The 18,504-nt window shown below is 35.7% G+C and overlaps 1 protein-coding gene across 4 annotated transcripts in view; it reads left to right on the forward strand.

Annotated features, from left to right (window-relative positions):
* Positions 1–623: 623 nt before the first annotated feature.
* tex2 (testis expressed 2) overlaps positions 624–18,504 on the forward strand; it is a 39,833-nt gene continuing 21,952 nt past the window's right edge. For 3 of the 4 annotated variants that reach the window (XM_051106583.1, XM_051106582.1, XM_051106587.1), the window contains exons 1-2: positions 624–804; positions 3,520–3,595. The gene's annotated coding sequence lies outside the window, so the exon portion shown is untranslated. The remainder of the gene's footprint in view (positions 805–3,519; positions 3,596–18,504) is intronic. The other variant, XM_051106586.1, reaches the window with a different exon arrangement.

Genomic DNA, 18,504 nt, shown 5'->3' on the forward strand with positions numbered 1-18,504 from the left:
CTGCTTAATTTCAAATCGCAGTCAAGGGCCCTTAGAACGTTTGATCAAATCTGACAATTCCCTCCTTGACAGAAGCAGACTGATGGAATAACTTATCTTATCTTAATTGTATAATTTTAAACTTTGATATTATAAATGTAGTCTATGTTGTAATGTGTACATTATGTTTGAATAAAATATAATCTCAACAACCCCATTCTCCGAAGACTGCACTCATGAAATATGGTTTTGGCGCAAGTATTTAGTCCCTGTGTTGCAGACAGTTTTTTAGAAGCACTGAAATGTGGTTTAGTTAGTGATAAGGCTACATCTAACCATCCCAACATTGCTTAGAAACATTTTCTTGTCCAAATAAGATTTGTGAGAGTTTTAAAAGTGATGGGAGTTTAAAGACGACTATTTATAATATAATATAATATAATATAATATAATATAATATAATATAATATAATATAATATAATAATACATAATTAATCCAGCAGAGGGCGCTTCTTTCCTGCAGGTTCGTCCAGTTCACCAAAACAAACACACGCCCTTGCACCAGACATTTTAATCCAGCACAGAGCGTGTGAACGTATACGTGTATCATCATCTCATGCGGATCAGGGTTTGATTGGTGCAGTCTGACGAGTCTGTATGGGTTATTTTCGCTCTGCTTCCCTGATGTGCTGCTGTCACTGGATTATAAACACAGACATGATCACATCTACGGACGGGATCGATTGTGGACGCACATGTGAATATATAACGTGCTGGATAAGCTTCTGTGTGTAGTTTCGGCAAAATAATGAAGATGTACAATGGTAAGATCGCGCTCACGCCCATCAACCTCATTTTTGTGTGTCGTTGCTATAAGCCGCATCCCTGTCTCGAGACAGACTAGTATCATAGCAACCGAAAATCTTCTGTGTCAGTGATGTCCGGTGTGTTTCATCATCTGTGGCTGCTTTATAATGTTTTAAACCCTGCTGCTGTGTCATGAGATTGAGATGCTCCTGATAGCTGACTGACAGCTGTTAAATGAGTTACGAAGAGTAAGGTGTTGGCATTAGGAGGCAATACCATGGTATTGGATGATTACTATATTCATATATTACATGCCACTTAAAGATACTAGGAAGAACTGTAGGTACCTTGCAGTTACCATGCATAAACCGTGGTATTATTAGCATGTTACATATCTAGAATGTTTGATCATCCTGATACCACGTCCAAAGCCACGATAGTACTTTTTTAGTGATTTCGTTTAGATCCACTATCTTTTCTTATAATGCCATCTTCATCAAATGTCATATTTTAGATTTTAGACGATCAGATTATGGACTGACCCATATGGTAACTGTAGTTGCCATAGTAACCATAGTTTTCAAAAGACCATAGAATCCACAATGATTGTTACAGTAAAATTGTGGTAACTTTTTTTTATTAACCCGTTATCAAATTAGCAGTGACAAATAATGACAGAACGGGTTTTTACATAGTATCTGAAGCAATAAGCAGAGTCCCTAACATAAAGCATTAGAGGTTGATACATTGTGTCTTTCTTGTGTGTAGACTTTAGAGAATATGTTTGTGTCAGTTGTGTTGGAAAAATTATCCAGTAATATAATTTTGCAAACACAGATACAAGGCCAGGATGATTGGTGATATGCCAAATAGCAGTTTTAACGCTTCAAAAATCCAGAGTATTAAATGGCAATGAAGATACCCTTAGTTAAGATTTAGATTATTTAGACATACTCAATGCCCTTGACATATCAAACAATAATTAAAATATATTAAAAGAAGTTCAGTTTTTGAGGTAGTTTTCATCATTACCACACCACTAATATACAATAAATGATTGTACAGTCATATTCCCAGTTTTTACAGCTGTGTACAAAAAAATGTAAAGGAAAAAATTAAAGAAAACATTTTCATTATGAAGCAATAAGATTTGAGTCCATATTACTATATATTGGCATGTATATTATAATAATAATTTTGACTTCAGGGTGTTAGGCATGACACACAAGATGTATTGCTATATTCACAGTTAGTTATTGCACAGAATGTATAGCTTGTAAATTTGGTTACTATGTAAAAAACGAAACTTTATTTTACTAAGCAAAATCATAAAGAGCCATCTTTCTGCTAGAAGATGTACTCCTTGACATGTAAACTAAGCTTAATATTAAAAAAAAATAAGAATTTGGGGGAAAAAAAAAGAAGAAGTACTAATTACTACTAACTACTACTAACAACTTACTTTTACTACTAATTTTTTCTTTGTCTCTCTGTCTTTCTCATTCTGTTCAATTCAGGTTCAGTTAAAGTAGATTAAAATTAGTACTGATGAAGCTAATGATGGGTTGGATAAAGACTGATCAAGTCAACTCATATACAATACAGATTGTGTAAAAGCAGGTTTACAGTGATAAACAAGAAAATAACAAACAATTATGGAGACAGTTCTAGACAACAGAGCTCATAAAAAGACAATAGTGTTGTTATACAGGTTAAGTCAGTTCATTGTTGTTCAGTTCAGATCAATAACAGTGGGAATTTCATTTAAACTGAGTCCAGTTTAGCTATAATTAATGCTACGAAAGGCAGCAATGTTGGTATTTTTTAGTCAGTTAACTGTTGATTCAGTTCAGATTCTGAGGTCTTGTCTAGTCGCAGGGGTCATTGCGAAAGTCTGTCATGAAGGCCTCATCAAGGCTTTTGGTAGCTGTGAAGAGCTGTTTTGTGGTCGTTTCTAGGTGCAGGTCCATCATCTACGGACCAGATTTGATTAAATATGGTAACCTTGGGATATGGATGAGACAGACAGACCGATGTAAGTGTAGATGCAATTCTGCTTATGATGTAACAAGTATCAGGAGTATCAGGAAATGTTCCGAGTTCCGGTTGCCAGTTCACTGTCAAACACACACACATTCTGAAGTGCAATGTTATTTGCCTTTTGTGATAGTCTGTGTCTCTCTCTCTCACACACACACACAAGCAGAGCTCATTAAAGTTGCATGAGTGTTATTTGTATGTTTGCATGTGTTGAGTGACAGGACTAAAACAGACCTCTCAGCAGCCTGAATGCGTTAATCTGCCTTGTGTAACACATCAGAACAAACAGCCTGAGCAGCACTGAGTGCACATCTGAACACAGTGAAGGAACACTGAGCGCTGTGTAGACTGTTGACCAGCTGCTCTGCATACGGCTCACAGGCTGCTCTTTTATTGCTCAGGAGACTTCTCAGTTACTGAGTCAATTCTTGACATACAATACGAATACAGAGCTAATGGGGGTCAAATCATTTATTCTTGGGAGGATTAGATGAGAAATGTTTGAGTGATTTTTATGCATTGATTTTTCTGTTTGTCTTATACAGCTACTGTTGTTGATTTTACCATTGCTGATGGAGTATCAACATGTGTTTTGAACTATGTAATATTTACGTGAAGTGTGTCTCTGATTATCAGCAAAAATTATATAAATACGGAAATGTGATGTAGTGTCGTGTCTGTGCCATCCACAGGCTTCTGAAGTGTGATTCATGATGCCATGCTCAGACACGGTTGCAGGTGGAGACTAAATGTGGCCGAGGTCTCGACGTAAGTGCTAAAATTGTGTTTCTGAACTTGTATTGATTCCGTTCATCTTTATCGAATTGATCTACTGACCTGCTCCTGCCTTCACGTTCACAACAGTTAGCACTGATACATTTTTACACCATACGTGAGTGTCAGACAGTTTTGTGTGTTTCACTCTCTTCTCCTCCTACAGAGTAAAAGCTGCAGGGTTAAATGTTCACTTCCAGGACAAAAATGTATAGATAATATACCACCCCCTTGTCATCCAAGATGTTCATGTCTTTCTTTCTTCAGTCGTAAAGAAATTATGTTTTTTGAGGGAAACATGTCAGGATTTCTCTTCAAATAGTGGACTTCAGTGGTGCCCGTGAGTTTGAACTTCCAAAATGCAGCTTCAGTGCAGCTTCAAAGAGCTCAATTTCTGTACTTTTTAGCCTCAAATGCAAATATTGTCTAGCTCTGTGTGAACTTTGTGTATTCTGGTTCAAAAAAGTTAGGGTAGTTCTACATCGCTGTTTTACCTTTTTTTGTAAAGGGTGTTTGATCGTCTTTGCATGGTCACTTTGTAAACACTGGGTCGGTACTTCTGCAGCGATGTAGGATGATTTTGAAGTAGGAGGAAAAAGTAATATGGGAGTTTTACAGCCTACCCTAACTGTCCTGAAACGGAATACACAGAGTTCACGCAGAGCTAGACAAGATGAGCATTTGAGGTTAAAAGTATTTAAATTGTCAATTTGTTTAGAAAATGACAGATTGTTTCACTAGATAAGACCCTTCTTCCTCGGCTGCGATCGTTTAGAGCCCTTTGAAGCTGCATTTAAGGCCCATTGAAGTCCACTATATGGCGAGAAATCTTAAAATGTTTTTCTCAAAAAACATAATTCTTATTGACTGAAGAAAGAAAGACATGAATATCCTGGATGACAAGGGGACAAAAAAATGGACAAAGCCTTGGAAAATTTTCCAGGAATGCTCTAAACAATTAGTCACTGATTGGAACCAGCTCAAAATCACTTGCTTTCATTCATGGTCTCTGAACAGCGAATAAGAAAATAAGAAAAGCTCAGCGGTGGCAGTAGTGTCTACACTGGGCTACAGTAAAATAATAACAGGATTACAAGACATATTACAAGATATATGTAAACTACCTTATTAAATAACTCCCACTCGACCAAGCTGCTGTTCACTCTTCCTTTACATGAGATCATGCTCTTCTTACTGATGAAAGGTACCAGATATCACAAAAACAGCAACCTGGTCTAATAAATGAAGTGATCCCAGTTATTGTGTGTTGGAATGTTTTTTTTTGGTATAATAAGCAGACTTCACAAGCTGAAAAAATATATATTATATGTTCTGACTACAGTTGGGGGGGGCCGGGTGTCAGGATGTCTCGTATCTTTTATGTGCATTGTCTGATTTAAAAAAAATGTTGCTGTATGTTTGGTCATGGGGGCTGAAAACATATATGTGGCTGTTGTGGGTCACAGTCATATTGCCACCAGCTGGCAGCAGGAAGTTAGGCTTTTTAAAAAGAATGAGCTAATCCTCTTGGATTTACCTGCTTAAATGCATGTGCCCAATGTGCACTGTTTTCCTGGAGCCAGCAGGAAGCGATCACTGCTTAGAGCTACAGTATACTGTCTTTTTGTAACTTCACAGTCTATAGTTATTCTACACTTTTAATTGTTTTGGAAAAGAGCAGTGTGACAATTCTGTTAAAAATTTACATATAATATATAATTTGTATAAATTATGATTTTTTTTTTATTTTTGGTGAACTTCTTCTGTAAATTAACGTATGTCACTGAAGTAGATTGTATACTGCTGATGTGCACATGTTTGAGGTTTTTATGTGTTGAAAACAGAAGCTCAACTGCCTCAGTCATGTTCCTCTTTCTGTTCATTTTTGTTTGTCTTCATCTCATTAGAGTGACAAAATAGCTGTAATGGAGAAACTCTTTTATGAGGACATCTGATCTGATACAGGACAGAGACTTTATTCAACTGTGATATAAAGCAATGTTTAAGTGCTGTCTATGTGTGTGAAAGAGAGTGAGCCATGTGTCTGTCTGACTCAGCATTAACTGTGTGTTAATGTCCTGTACGGTTAAAGAAAAATCCAAGATCACAAGTAGTGTTCAGTAACACTCACTATGGGGCATTACTTAGAAGTCTACGGGGAAACACATTCTGGAGGATATGTAAGCCGAAGCTCATATTTTTGGGTATAATAATTCTTCTGTATGTGTGTATATTCTGTATTTTGAGCTGTCCAAGTTAAAGTCTTTAGCAGTAGAACTAGTGCTTTAGGTGGAGGCTGTTTGTTCTGTGTAAACAGTGATTCACGGATACTGTAGTTACGTCATGTTTTTGGACAGACTTATGTATCAGAACATGAGTGAGCAAAATCAACCAGCTTTGTCATGCCATGGGTTGAAATATTAGATTTAACTGTAGATAACAGGGTTCATATGTGATTTTATCACATTAATCTGATGTTAACATGTGTAATGTTTAAGTGTTAGGGTTATGCTTTTGTCACAGTATTATAGTTGCATATTTGTTTATTTACCATCCACTGGAAATGTTTTTCCATAAACATGCTTCCCGGTTCATGTAGCAGTAAATTTATCAGGCTGCTTTTAACTAACTGTTACGGAGTGTTTAAACAAATTTTATAGCAGGCTAGCATGGGATCAGTCTGTGGTTAATTCCCCTTAACCCATGGCCTCATGAGGTTCATCAGGTCTCTAGACATGTACACTTAATGAGCTCATTATATAGCGCAAAGCCTGTGGGACACTGAACTCACTCATCTCTGTATCCATAGTTACTGCTACTTTTTCCCATCCTCAATTCATAATTAACAAATATTCATTGTCATTCAGGTCACAGAGTTGCTTTTAGTATCGCAGTATATTTGCAGTTCACAGTTCTTTTTATAAGCAAGACAAGAAGAAAGCTGAACAGTATTATCGTGTATCATTATGAAATATAGTCAAACATCTATTTTCAAAATACAGAAAATTAATAATAAGATATGTTAAATTAGTTCATGGATTATTTTTCTAGTAGTAAAATAGACGCTGGAGTAGTCAACATCAAATCAAAGTTGAAACTGTTTTCTTTATGAATAAATTTCCCATCATTCTAGAGAAAGCAAGACCTTTTTGTCATGTAATTTTCATCAAAATATAATAACATTCTCCTTTCCTACTTTCCAACTTTCCTATTCTGGAACTGTAACCACACAGTTAGCATACTTTCAGCTGTTACATATGTAGGCTGGCGCTGACTTTCTTGAGGTCAAAAGTACTTTCCAGTCAACATCTCATGACCTTTTCCCCCATAATATGTAGAACTGTTTAGCCTATTTTTACTAAGTAGTTTTCCCCTTGTAACATTATTCCATGACAGCTATGTTTTTCCTAAAACATTTAAGTGCTGTTACTCAACTCACTTTTTATTGTCACTACAGCATTTACAAGCAAATAATGTGTGATAATCTTGGGTGCATGGTCCAGTCATCACAGCTGTACAAATAAGCAAAAAAGCTTAAATACACTTAACACAAAACAATATACAGAGGAACAATATATGATACAATAAAAACAAGCCAAACTGACAGCAGTATCAAACGGTATACAACATATGTGATCTAAATATATTTCTATTTCTAAATAATATATAATTATTTTTTTACATTACAATACAATAATGACAGTGAGAAATTACTGATTTCACATAAAAATCATGTCATAAAGCATAAGATATATAAATCAATGAACTTAATGAGACTGAAATACGCCTTATTTACATTTTGTCAATGATATAATTCATAGAATTTCTTGACCACAACAAATGACCATCTGTAACTTTCTCTGTCTTGATTGAAACCTTCACTGTGGTCACGGCTTTTACCTTACTGAGGGAAGCTGTAAGGGTTGGTTTTATAGTCTGTTAACTCATTTGCCTTTAGGCCAGAGGTCATTAGGGTTTGCAGATTTGAGACTCCTTGAGATCTGAGTATATATTGTGTGGTGTCCTCAAAAATGCACACAGTTTTTTGGTACTTGTGAAAGGTGTATACGTGTTTTAGTGCATATTGTGTGTATGTATTTCTGGCACTGTGAAGCAGAGCAGGTGTGTTTTATTACATAATACAAACAGTTATATCAGAGCTAAAGTGGGCAGAGAGCGCTGCTGCACCTGGCCTGCCGCTCTGCATCTGTCTCACTCTCTCTCTGTTTCTGTTCTGCTCAGAATAGTCATCTGATTATGTTCACACTTCAAATCCGTTTACAGGCCTTTAGATTCTTGCATTTTGTGTTTGTGTCATATTTTGTGTGATTTCATCGCAGCAATGTGTCTTTGTGCTCGTTCTGATAGCAGAGCATATCACCTCTGACCGTACATGGAAGTCAGACCAAACTCTGCAGATAGAAGCCCTTTTAATAGAGCACCTAACCCAACCCAAGTATTGACAAATATTCCAAGTCTTCTAAAGACAAACGGTGGCTTTGTTTGCGGAACATGCCCAAAGCGATTACTGTTTCCATCTGCTGTAATGCTCAAATCACAGTCACATTAGGTTTAACCAATTGGTGAGATTTTCCTCTTGGACACACACAAATGTCTCAGCAATGTGGTAAACAGTCTTGGCTGTAACAATGAACATAATGTTTGAAAATGGCCTTTCTGAATGTGCTTGTTAGCGTGTTGCACAGCTAATCTGGCTAAAGTTAATGTTGTTGTATTCACACAGACCACAGTAATGTCGTCATACCCAAAACTGTGTGACCCGGCCTGAACTCAGAACACTCACTCTCTGTGTAATTCATAACCGCGCCTTTATTGTGCACAATACAATAAGATGTTTGTTCTCCTGTTTTATTGTTGCAGGAAAATCCAAAGTACAAGCTCTAAATGCTCCACACCTTTTCTGGAAAGGGGACAGAGGCAGTAGCTAATTTGCATTTAAAGAAACAGACATAAAAACAGCTTGTTTTTGCTTCCACCCAAAAAGGGACATTTAGGGCATGGTATAATATAATGATAAATGATTTGTGGGGTATTTTTACCTGAAACTTCACAGATACATTCTTTTCTTGTAAAAAGGGTTATATCAGTTTCCCTTGATGTTTAATACTGTTCCTCACATAAATATATCATATGGCTTCAGAAAACTTGTAATTTTACACAATTTGTTTGTAATACTTTTATAATGTTTTTGGTGTTTGTAAAAAATACATTTTATCTGCCTGTTACGTGACTTTTTGATTCAGCTCATTCTGCAGTTGCTTGGATATGGCTGTCAGACAGAGGTGCTTAGCATCTCCTCACTAATCTGAGTCTAGCTGATGCTTGATGCATCAGCACTGCCTGTAAATCTTCAGCATCTCCTTCACTCTGAGCACGAGCTGAGATTAATGGGAGATGAGCAGTTTCAGTTTCTTCATATCAGTTTCAGTTTCTTCTAGCATCTGGATATGAATTGTGAGTACTAAAGATAACCATTTAAGAATTATTCAAGTACAAACAAAATATACAGTTATTTTCCAAACAGTGATGTGGATGTACATGATTAGGCCAAAGGAGAAAAAGCATCTTAGTCATTTAAATATTTTAACTCAAAACATATAGAAACATATATTAGAAGTTTACTTTATATCTAAAGTCACACCTTTGGTCTAGCTTGTCAGTTTATCCACATGAATTGTAATTTTAAATACTTTTTTTGTTTTCTCCATCTTGGTTGCTTATTATTAATACTGTATATTATAAAACTATTGAAAACTTTTCAGTTTCTGTAGTGCTTGTTCTTACGTTCTTGAACAATTTTGCTAAAAAAGTGGTCGTTTCTTTTTGTAATTGTTTCTGATGTAACCATCTCTCACAGTAACATCTCTTTTGGGTAATTTTATAATAATTAAAGGAGAAGTCCACTTCCAACACAAAGATTCACATATAATGTACTCACCCCCCCTTGTCATCCAAGATGTTTATGTCTTTCTTTCTCCAGTCGTAAAGAAATTATGTTTTTTGAGGAAAAATTTTCAGTATTTTTCCCCATATAGTGGACTGATATGGTGCCTATGGTCTTATCTAGCATAACGATCGGTTATTTTCATAAAAATAATACAATTAATATACTTTTTAATGTCAAACGCTCGTCTTGTCTTACTCTACCTGCACTGTTTTTTTTTCGGGTTTATGACAGTTAGGGTATGTTGAAAAACTCCCATCTTATGTTCTCCCTCAACTTCAAAATCGTCCTATATCGCTGTTTTACCTTTTTTGTTAAGGGTGTTTGATCTTTGCAAAGACTGGGTCTGTACTTTTGCAGCGATGTAGGATGATTTTGAAATGGTTTTTGAAGTTGAGGGAGAAAATACGATTGGAGTTTTTTGACATACCCTAAGTGTCTTGAGCCAGAATACACAGAGTTCAATGAGAGCAAGCCAAGATGAGCGTTTGAGAATAAAAATTATTTAAATTGTATTTTTTTAAAGTGCATTTTGAAAGTTCAAAATCGGGGCACCATATCACTCTATTTGAAATGTTTCCTCAAAAAACATATTTTCTTTACGACTGAAGAAAGAAAGACATGAACATGTTGGATGACAAGGGGGTGAGTACATTATATGTGAATCTTTGTTTTGGAAGTGGAGCTCTCCTTTAAGCTACTCAGTCGTGCTGATATCTTACTGAACAAAAATGTTAGATTGAAATCCAATCTCTGTGCGAGAATACTGGATCAGTTTTACTGCTGATCAACTGTCAGCAGACTTTTGTCTGATACCCAAAACCAGTTAACAAAACTGTATTTTGTCTGTTACCGAAGACATTATTAACTAAAAGTCTTTAGCCTGACAGATGTAATACAATGTAAGCCATAAAAAAAGTAGGAAGGAGGAGAAAGAAATCATAAAAACATGAACAGAGTTTATTGCATAAACTTAGTTGCATATGTTTTAGTACTTAGACTTCATCCCTACTTTGTCTGGATTTTGTCTTTACTGGACTTTGTCCTATACTCAGTCTGACCAGCACAAATCAGTCAGTCTGCTTGCTAAGTCATGACATATCGAACACTGTTTCCAGGTCCAAGCCTCTACTCCATTTAAAGTCAGAGTTCAATTTCAATAGCCATCCATGAGTACTATTTATTTAGAGTACACCTTTATATACATCTTTAAGCTAAACGTATCTAGTTTAGGATCAGTGTTGGGGAGTAACTAGCTACATGTAACAGAGTTACGTAATTTAATTACAAAATAAATGTAATTGTAATCTGTTGTAATTACTAAGAAATAAATGTGTAATTAAATTACAGTTACACACACACACACACGCACACACACACACACAGTTAGAGAGAGATGTAATTGAATTTTTTCCCACAGTTTGCATTGGCTGCTCTAAAATATGAGACACTAGTGTTTCAGGAGTTTAGGACACAGAATAGGACACATTTATAACTGTTTTATTTTCTATTTGTGTTTATGTATATGCTTTATTTTTGAGGATTGACTATTTTTTTCCCCAAGGCATTGTTAGATGCCAGTGTTTCTTGTCATAGCTATGCAAATATTTGATTTCAAAAACAGTATCATAGCTATTAAACTATTTCTTGTTCTGATTTTAAATCATTATTTAACCATCTCAAAGTAAAAAGAGGTGCCAAAGTCTGATTTTGTGGTGACTGTGCTTTTAAATGAAATTTTTATAACCTTAATTCAAGTGATGAAGTCAGACAGTAATCAGTGTTGAGTACTACTGTAATGTTAACGCTGCCTGAAAATGAATCACAGTTGAAAACGTTCATTAGAAAATGAATCAAATGTAATCATTTACGTTACTTTAATAAAGTAATTGAAATTATCACACGGACACACACATATTTTTCATATTTATATTTTCTGAGTTTTATCTATTCGTTGTCTATAGCCCATTTCACACATACAGTCTTTACTGGTAAATTACCATTAAAAAAATCATGTGTGAACAGGTAAATTCATTCCAGCAATTTACCTTATGAGAAGTTGTAACATTACTAGTAGGTGTATGAACACAGAAGTTTACTGGTAAGAGCATGTATGATTCCAGAAAGCACTGACTTATAATGCGTACTCTAGGCCAATCGTAACATTCTGACACAGTGACGTATATATTCTGCGCTGTGTAGTTTGGTTTGTAGTCATCTATTACAATGCCTCTGGGCCAAAAGCAGCACCATGAATGTGAAAGTTTGACACAAAACTGAAATCATCAGCAAAAAGACTGACCATGTACACCCCTCCATGTTTACACATACAACGTAGGGAGGTGCAGCCGTTTAGAGGTTATTTCCAGGTAATGATGTCACATAATTTACCAGTAATTTGAAACTGATGTGTGAATGGTGCTTTACCAATAAAAAGACTGAACGACAGTGCCTGTGTGAATAGCGCATTTTTGTATTTCCCAGTAATGCCTTCCGGTAACTTTACAGCAATTTACTGGTGTTACTGTGTGAAAGAGGCTTATGATACATGTATTATGTGCATCTGGTCTGTCCTTTAGCAGTAAGACGTGTGATTTATTAATTGATTTCCATTATGAAGTCTGCTTTTAAAATCCCTCACACGTTCATCCTGGAAAACACCAAGAGAAAGAAAGGTCTGTGAACTTGATTAAAATCAGGGTGTTCCCTCTGTAGGGCTTAGAAACTTAATAAGACCCTAGTCTTTTTCTAGAGGAACAATGATAAAAGAATAAGGATAGTGATAACATGATATTTACCTCACATGTCATCATTCTTGCAAAAAATTGGTGGCATTATATAGATTCTGAACAGCGACTACAGCTACTTGGTCTGGTCTTTGAGGATCTGGCTGTTTATTCAGTTCTAACGAGATAGCCTTAAATCATATTTGGTCCATCCATTCATTCAAAGCAATTGTCCTGTGGTTGGGTAATGGGGATGCTGGGGCCTACACCTACATCTCCGGCTGAAGGCAGGTGTCATTCTTAAGTCATTTTTCATGGTAGCCTATTGATTGTTTATTAGTACTTATAAAGTACAAATTAATGTTCTATTCTAAATGACCATATTTTAGATCCCTTATTCTACCCCATACCTAAACTTAACAACTACTATACTAACTATTAATAAGCAGCAAATTAGGAGTTTATTGAGGCAAGAGTCATAGTTAATAGTTCGTTTATAGTGAGAACTGGTCCCCAAACTAAAGTGCAGCCTTTTTCTCCTATTTGTGTATTAGCTCAATTTTGTTTTGCATTGTGTATACCTGTGTGTCCATGTTCCCATAATGTTTGGAGAACTGTTTGCCCATATTCACTCTCAGTTTTCAACACATGATTTCATTCAATTTCATCCCTTGGTTTCTTACTGTCAGTGTTGGCATATGTTGGCATGACAACCGATCCACCTCACGGATGGCAGGAGCTGAATCTTTTTGTTCAGGAGGAATGGTGCACTCTTTATTACCTGCGATTGTTTCGTCTCAGTGCTTGTCTGATGGAGGACATGTTGTTTTCATTTCCTGAGCAGGTGGCTTTGCGTGGGCTCACAGGAAATGAATAAGTGATAAGCAGGAAAATATTGAAATCACTAACAGTGATATTGGATGCCCAAACACCCGAGCACCTGAGTGGCTTGACAGCTGAATGGGCTTATTTGTTTATTATTATTCATTATAATTTTATTTAGCAGTTTATTATAATATTTAAACATTGTATATTGAATTATAAGCTGTCTTTAAATGTGTTTAGATGTCATAATGTTATTTACTCTTTTATGTGTTCCAATTACTCGATTAAGAAATGTTATTGTTACCAGTGACAAAAGGTTACCGCTGTGCTTCTCCCCAAATGATACCTGAAGACCATTTTTGCATTGTGTTTGGTTTAAGGCGCTAGCTGCACTAGCTGAATAAATACATAAATTGCTAAGAAGAATATATTTGTGCAACAAAAATGAGCCAGCCTTTTTGACGATGCACTTAGTAAGTGCGATGGTAACGGCAATGGTGACCTCGGAATAAGAATGAAACAGACTAATATTAGCGTAGATGCCATTCTTCTTACGATGCAACAAGTACATTGGGTGTTATGGGAAGTGTTCAAGGTTCCGGCTGAACTAGCTAATGCAGCCTTACAATCCATTAACAGATTTGAATTACAGAATTGTGTTAGTGTGTTATGCGTAAGCCAGGTTGAAGAGATGGGTCTTTAATCTAGATTTAAACTGACAGACTGTCTGCTTCCCGAATAATGTTAGGTAGGTTATTCCAGAGTTTGGGCACTGAATAAGAAAAGGAGCTGCCGCCCACAGTTGATTTTGATATTCTACGTATTATCAAATTGCCAGAGGTTTGAGAACGCAGCGGACGTGAGGGACTATAATGTTCGCTCAAGTACTGAGGAGCTAAACCATTCAGGGCTTATAAGTAATTAAGAAGATTTTAAAATCTATACGATGTTTAATAGGGAGCCAGTGCAGTGTTGACAGAACCGGGCTAATATGGTCATACTTCCTGGTTAAAACTCTTAATTTTGTACCATTTTTTTCTAGAATCGAACCTTTAGGTCGCATTAATTAACATTTCTGCATTTGACATTGAGATCATAGGTCATAATTTAGATATATTTTTGAGATGGAAAAATGCGGTTTTGCAAATGATAGAAATGTGGTCGAAGGAAAAATTGCTGATGACGAAGAATTGACAAAGGAGCCATCAAGTATTGGACAGTGTTTTAGGTTATTACATTCAGAGGTTTTAGGTCCAATAATTAGCACCTCTGTTTTTTTGTTGTTTTTTTTTCAGTAAGAAATTACTCGTCATTTTGCTTTTTATATCAGCTGTTCATTCTGTTAGTTTTTCAAATTGGTATGTTTTGCCTGGCTGCAAAGAAATATAGAGAAATATAGTATCATCAGCATAACAGTGAAAGCTAACACCGTGTTTCCTGATGATGTCTCCCAAGGGTAATATGTAAAGCGTAAAAAGTAACGGTCCTAGTACTAAACCTTGAGGTACTCCATACTGCACTTGTGATTGATATGATACCTCTTCATTCACTGCTACGAATTGATGGTGATCAGATAAATGGGATTAGAACCATGCCAATGCACTTTTACTAATGACAACATAATTTTCTAGTCTGTTCCAAAGAATGTTGTGGTCAGTAGTGTCAAACGCAGTGCTAAGATCCAATAGCACTAATAGAGAGATACAACCACGATCGGATGATGAGAGCAGGTCATTTGTAACTAATGAGAGCAGTCTCAGTACTATGATAGTCATAGTGCTGAGTTTACATACTTAAAATATAAACTAAGCAGCTTTATGTTTACCTTATATAAATAAGATGTTGCACTCATTTATTTCTGCAAATCCCCACATTTTTAATGACATCCATAATTTTGAGTGGCAAAATGCAAGATAGAACCATTTAAACTATGGCACATCTATTTTCCTATTTTTAATCAGATTTAAATAATCAAATAATATATAGGATGTTATTAAATATGAACTTATTCTTATTATTCCAAGAATATGAATATGATTGTCTCCTGTAAATGAATTTATTTACTGGAGACAATAATGCAACTGACCATGTGAGCAGCATGGGTTCATTGGATCACAGAACTCGCTTCTCCACTGTGAATAAATTGCCAATCGCAATCCATGAGTTTTGTCACTGAGAAGCCATGTAAATTTATTTTTACAGACGTCCACATAAGAAACAATTACTGTCCAAATAAAGCTTAAGAAACTTTCTTTCTTTCTGTTCATTCATTATGCATCTTTCTTAACTCCAGAACTCTTCCGTTTCTTCCATTCTTGCTGATTGTGTATTCCATTCACATATTGTATGAACAGTATGTGTTCTGTATCCCCTGTATTAAGATGTATCTATTTTTGATCTGCTCTGTTTGGAGATTGAACACTCCCTGCAGACACTTTCAGATATTTTCAGTCACTTCACAAGCACCTCCTGTGACCCATGGGCTGAATTTGGCCATCTCCCACTGTCTTGCATCCTGTTCTTCACTCAGCAGTGTGCAGACTGCATTAGTGCTTCCTGACTGCTCCATTAGACACTCTCAGGAACCCCCGCACACACACACACAATAACCGTGGGAAGCTCTACCAGCGGGCTCCCATGAGAAGTCCCATCATTCACTACTGCACCAGTAATTATTTATTACAACATTATGTCCTTACCAGACTGATCAGAATTTCACAGCAGAATCTTTACCGGTAGTCTTGAAAAGATATGACGTGACTAAAGCATCACTACAGTCAGATTTATGTACCATTTGCATTTTTAGTACACATTCCAGGTGTAATTGTGCAGGATTTAGTGCATGTTATTCTGAAGAAGACTGCTGTTTTTCCTGTGCAGGCTAATAGTTAATGTCAGTGAAAAGTGAAATACATGTTTAGGCTATGTTGTGGATAATGTCAACTTTCAATCTTCATCATAAGTTTGGCAATACAATTATAAAGATTTTAACAATAAGCAAATAATGATAGATAAGAAATGAAATGTTACCAGTGTGATATATGGAGAAGCTCTGAATGATGAACTTGACCTTTAACCTTCACGTTCTGGTCACAAATCTTCCTCACAATTGGTTGGCAGTATGCTCTGCAAATTCGCATTCAGCGCAAACTCTTTTATTATATGTAGTGGGCACTTATCACCATCCAATCAAATCTTGATGAATAAAATCAAGTTCAGCCCTACATTATTTCCTTGCTGAATATCTTGTTTCACATAGAAATACATCACAGATGTTAAATGGATTGAGAATGCTGTATATCCTGTTGACTTTAAGAGTAACACAATCAATGTGTTGGTTTTTGTCATCCGAATCTCAGATGTCTTGCCCGGAGGGTTTTTTATTTATTTATTTATTTTTTTCTAAACGAGATCCAATTAAGAGGCATTCACTTTTTTGGGGGGATAGAATTTTCTCTAATCTTTCATTCCCTTTAGTCACAGTCATTCTCACACATAACATTTTCTCCTTATTTCGATCTTTCATCTGTCCTTGAACTGAACTTTCTTGCCTTTTGTTTTATTGCCCTGTTAAATTTCATTTAATTAGTGATAGCTAAATATGAGTGATATCACTCCATTCATCTGATATTATGCAAAATTCAGATAATATTTTTAATTTTAGAGGGGTTGAAAGACAGGTTCAACACTCAACTGTGTGTAGTCATAAGAATCTCTTTATTGTTTATGCAAAATCTTCTCACCATCTGTGTTTGTCTGTGTTTAATTGATTTTTTAATGAATCATACTTATTTTGTCGTACATCGTACTTATTTTGGTAACAATAACCGTCTCTTTATGAGACATTTAAGTACTAGGCCATATGTGTCTCTGAATATTCAGTATGTAATGGATGTCTGTTTACTGATTTTGATCACTGGTGGTTTGTGTATAAGATGAATATAAATTGTATTTATCAATAAGAAGATTGTATGAATACTGTATCCTGTAATGATAATGATAATGAACGTGTGGATAGATAACACAGCAATCCATGCTTAGCTGATGTAAATAAATTAGCATCTTTTATTTGAAAATGAAACAACTTTTTAAACTTTAATTGTCTTAACCTTTTGAATAACAATGAGAAGAAGATAGTGATAAAACTACATTTTAAGTTCCTGAAACTGTGTATCAGTAAATAAAATTTCTCTTTCTGACATCTTACTGGATGTCAAAACATCCAGTAGTGCGCGTGTACAGGAAGTAAGTGTACTCCCTGGACCTCTGCTTCTTGTAAATGACATTGATGTTGTAATATTTAAATATGGATTTGAAAACAGATGGTAAGGTATTATTTTTGTTTTTAGCCAGCAAGTATTCAGTGAAGTGATTGATGCCCATGAGTGGGTTATGTTGATGTTTTTACTTTTAATATTTCAAATGACAGCCAGCCTAAGGTTTTGATAAGGTTCATTAGGGGTGAGCTAACTACTTGATTTTTGCGTAAGTAGGAAACGTGCTGTAGATGTTAGAAATGCTTTTTGTGTAATTCATTAGACTAATTTTACAGAAGTTACAGTTTTTTTTTTTTTTTTTTGTAATTATTTACAAAAGGCTGACATGGCTTCTCAAAAATATTACATAAAGCTGTTGCAAATTTGTCAACTTTTGAAAATCGTTTTTATTTTCTTTCTTTCTTTCTTTTTTTGGAATAAGTTGTACAAGTTGTTTTTCTTGTCTCTTTTATTTAAACTCATGAAAAAGAAGATCCTGTTGAAAATAATATTGAAAATCATATTAGTTTTCAGTAATCAGCCTTTAGAAGTGGGAGCTGGGAGGCAGCACTTTTGTTAAGGTGATGATACATGCCATGGGGCAACTTTTTGAGCGATGTTGCTGGGCACCTATGGGCAGTGTTGCTGTCAATGGGTAACCAGGTGAGAGACAGGGCCGACGACTGATCTAAAGTATCCAGATAGACTTTTGTTGTCCATTCTCAATAGGAAAATGCCCAAGCAACATGGTTTAGAAAAGATGCGCCATGTATCATCAAATTTAGAGAATGAGTCAGTCTCTTTTAGGGCAGTCTAAAGCACTTCTACACCAAATCTTAAGCCTTATACAGTCCTAAGTCTTTAAGCTTTTTATGCAGCACATTTCAGCCTTTGTGTATTCCTGTGTTTTGGTAAATGTAAGAACACAAACACACACACACTAAAACTTACCAGGCATCTTTCATTCAGATGTTCTGTTCCATCGTGTCCTGTGTCTGACTGCACAGCTCTGATGTTTCCTGAGATTGGCACAGGACGTTCACATTAATTGAATGCGAGTGTTGAATCTATGCCAGTACTGCAAATCAGCACTGTAATGCTGAGATAGACTCTCTCTCTCTCACACTCTCA

The sequence above is a fragment of the Labeo rohita genome, chromosome 3, assembly GCF_022985175.1.
Source record: "Labeo rohita strain BAU-BD-2019 chromosome 3, IGBB_LRoh.1.0, whole genome shotgun sequence".
Classification (NCBI taxonomy): domain Eukaryota; kingdom Metazoa; phylum Chordata; class Actinopteri; order Cypriniformes; family Cyprinidae; genus Labeo; species Labeo rohita.